Here is a 3,789-nt window from a genome sequence, read left to right as displayed (position 1 = left end):
CACTGTCTCTGCCTAACTACCCCAATTTCTCCTGCTGTAAAGGGCAGGGGAAGACATGCAGAGGAGGGAGAGCACATGCATGCCTCTGCAGAGCCCCAGGAACAGTGGCGAGCAGTTCGGGCAACGTTTCAAGATGGCACCTGCTGCAGAGACCGCATGGTAAACAGCCTGGCCTGGCACCACTATAGTGGGGGCACACATAGACCGTGTTGCGACAGCCGAGAGTTGAGAACACACCTTCCACCATACCATCGTCCCCAGCACCACCCTGAACCAGATTGAAGTGGCAATCCTGCAACAGGACAGGAGGTGACCCGTTGCCCCCTGGCCTTGGGGAGGATTTAAAGACAGAGCCACCTGGGCTTTCAGCGTGGTCAGGTGCCCAAGACCCAAGGTGGACAAGGGGATCAGCCAGTCCTCGCCTAAGTCTGCGGTGGCTGGCCCTGAGAGGACTCATGTTGTGGACCATGCAACACCAGTGGACAAGTAGTGAACTGAAGAGTCACTGCTATGTTGACCAAAGACTTAGGGCCATCTCTGCCCACACTCACCATAAGGAAGGTGCTCTAAGACTGCAAGCCAGACAAAGGATGTAAGTGGTCACTGTACCATCAGACTCTTGTGCTGTCCATTCCACACAAAGGGTGACCTCATAATTCCCACCTACCCTCGCCTATTGGACAACAGTGCAGCCTATGATCAGTGGGCCCTGACCAGCTGAGCTGCCACCCTACATGGGAACTGGGTCCTCCTCAGAGGCCTACAAACAACCATGACCAAAACCAGTGCTGATGCTGTGGCCTCTTCATCAGAAGTCTACAGAGCCCTGTACGAACTCAGAGGTAACTAATTTGTTTTGTTCGCTTTACCACTCTGTGCACTTTACCACTGCTAACCAGTGCTAAAGTATCTTTGCTCTCACCCTAAAATTTGGTTTAGTTGGCATACCCCCAATTGGCATATTTAATTTACTTGTAAGTCCCTAGTAAAGTGTACTACACGTGCTCAGGGCCTGTAAATTAAATTCTACTAGTGGGCCTGCAGTACTGATTGTGCCCCCCTTTAAGTAGCCCTCTAAAACATGTCTGAGGCCTGCCATTGCAGAGCCTGTGTGTGCAGTTTAAACTGCCATCTCGACCTGGTAAAGTGACCACTTTGCCAGGGCTTAGCCTTTCTTTTTAAATGATATAAGTTACCCTAAGGTAGGCCCTAGACAGCCCCAATGGCAGGGTACAGTGTATTTAATCGATACAAAACTTTATTTTGATTGCCAGGATAAACAACTTTAGAACAGTACAAATAAAAACTATCTTCATAGAAACAAACAGCACATTACAACGGTTAAATACACATTTCTTATCAAGTGGCCAATCAGTATATAAAAACAGTTTAAAGAGAAAAGAGATTAGTAAAATCAGCAAAACCAACATCCACATGAGCACTAAAACCTTTTAAGACTGAGTGATGGAATTTCATAATTTTCTGCCCACATGGGCAGGCACGAACCAAATTTGCAAATTAAAAATAGAAGTGTCGGTCAAGCACAGTATAGCTTGTATCTCCAGCCCCTCAGTGTTCTCTTAAAACATTAACGGATTTGAGATAAAGTGCTAGAACAGTAAGAGACTGGTCCAATCACTACATAGCTTATGTTATCCAGCCACTCACTGTTCATGAAATGGATGAAGTTATGCTAAACACTTGGCTGGTTTGATGGACTTGGAACGCGTGGGCCATACAGACAATAGAAATCTCGAGATTGAAAATACCATCACTCTGCCCAAGTTTAAAGAGAAAATTCTAAATACCTTCCTGTTATGACCTGTTCCCAGATCTACACACTAGAGGACTATCTACTTGGATCGTTGCAGGTGGTACTCAGGGCAAAAGAATAAAATGTGGACTGAGAAAAATATGGAATACTTAATACATTTGCGTGTCATCTTTGCACAGGGACCATGTTAATCTTCTCTGTATAGTTTCAAATTAATATATGTGGCACCAAAGCATGCAGTATATTTGAAAAGTTTAACATAAACCTTCAAGTGTTACATGTCCTGATAGTCAAAACATCTTAAATATATTTTTCACAACTGCAAGGCCTATCTCTTCCATAGGTATTACATCTTAGAAGTGTAATTCACTATCTGGAAAAGATTCGTTTTTCGAGTCTGGTGTCTCTGGAATCACAATTTAAAATCACAACTTCAAGTCAGATTTTCAAATTATAATTTTGAAAATGACACTTTTAGAAAGTTGGCCTTTTTTTACTTTAGATATTTGGTGCCTGCTGCGTGTCTCTGATCACTTGTATGGGATGGGTGATAGCTGGGTTTTGTGTATTTCCCCGAAACAGCCACACACAATGAGAGCTTAGATGTGACTTGATGGGCCCTGACGGTCCACCCTGACAGGAAGGGAGAGAGGATCTGACCACAGCCCCACCCTTACACCTCAATTGGCTGTGTCCTGCTTAGGGGTGTGAGGGGTGCTCGGCTCTGCTGGCGGAGCTAACAGAGTTTTTGGAACTCTGCGCTCCACTTGGAGTGTGGAGTTGTCCAAAACACTCCGTTAGCCCCGCCAGCGGAGTGGAGCTCACCCGGTGACTGCTGCAGCCTAGTTGGGCTGCACATCACAAGCGCAGGCAGTCTGCGCTTGCGCTTTGCAGCCCATAAGTGGGCTGCAGCACGCACTGGAGCAGAGGAGGGAAGCAGCCACTGAAGAGGAGGAACCCCGGGGAAGACCCAGGTAAGTCCTTGAATCTCCTCTCCTCTACTCTCCTCTCCTCTTGGTCATTCTTTGTGCACACTGGTGCACAAAGAAGGAGGGAAACAGCAGCTTTCACAGCCTACGGCCCTGGCCTGGATTCAGGCCAGGACCGTAGGCAGTGAAAGCTGCTGTTTGAGGCCTCTTGTGCACTGGTGTGTCCCATGTGCACAGCATATGGGGCATGCGGGTGCGCAACAGGCCTGGCAGCTTTCACTGCCTACAGCCCTGGCCTGAATTCAGACTAGGGCCGTAGTCAGTGAAAGCTGCCTTTTGAGGCCCCTTGTGCACCGGCCTGTCCTGTGTACACAGCACACGGGTCAGACCGGGGCACAACAGGCCTGGCAGCTTTCACTGCTTATGGCCCTGGCCTGAATTAAGGCCAGGGCCGTAGGCAACAAAAGAAAGCTGCCACTTCAGGCCTCTTGTGCACCAGCCCGTCCTGTGTGCACAAGAGGCCTGAAATGGCAGTTTTCACTGCCAAGGCCCTCTCCTGAATGCCAACAAAAAAGAGGGATCGGGAGGATTAAAGGTCCAGTGTACATACTCCCAATACGTGTAATCAATAACAAAAGTACACTGTTCCTAATTCTAGGGTGAACAGTTAAAGTTTAGGAGCTAAAAACCCTCACACACCCGAAAGGGTGTCATGCTTCATCATCGGGAAGCTCCTCGTCAGACCGGCTGGTGCAATGTCTGACGGGCTCCCCTTTCGGGGGCTCTTTGCCAGAGATCTTTTTGATATGTGGTGGCTGCCGTTGATTATTGAAGGTCAGACACTCTGAATGGCAGGAGAGTGATCAAATTAAGATTGATTAGAAACCCCTGAACTTGTTCTGTTTTAATATCTATCCAGAGGGGTTACGATCAAGATTAAAAACATAATAAAGTGGGGAATGAGAATGATGCTCAACCACTTTAGAAAGCCTGGAGTACTGGGAAATTGTCACCTGTCTCCTAGGGTATGGTCAACATGTTTCGCGTAATATTGGTCGTGAAAGATCCTCTAACGCTTCATCAGGA

General features: G+C 47.4%; 1 non-coding gene across 1 annotated transcript; it reads right to left on the bottom strand.

Moving 5' to 3' along the window:
• Positions 1-1,908: 1,908 nt before the first annotated feature.
• On the bottom strand, positions 1,909-2,014 carry LOC138257580 (U6 spliceosomal RNA). Its single transcript, XR_011198383.1, has one exon. It is a non-coding gene; the product is annotated as a U6 spliceosomal RNA (small nuclear RNA).
• Between the last annotated feature and the right edge of the window lie 1,775 nt (positions 2,015-3,789).

This window comes from Pleurodeles waltl, chromosome 1_2, assembly GCF_031143425.1.
Source record: "Pleurodeles waltl isolate 20211129_DDA chromosome 1_2, aPleWal1.hap1.20221129, whole genome shotgun sequence".
Lineage (NCBI taxonomy): Eukaryota > Metazoa > Chordata > Amphibia > Caudata > Salamandridae > Pleurodeles > Pleurodeles waltl.
Note: the sequence above shows the minus strand (reverse complement) of the source record. Positions and strands in the feature narration are given on the sequence as shown.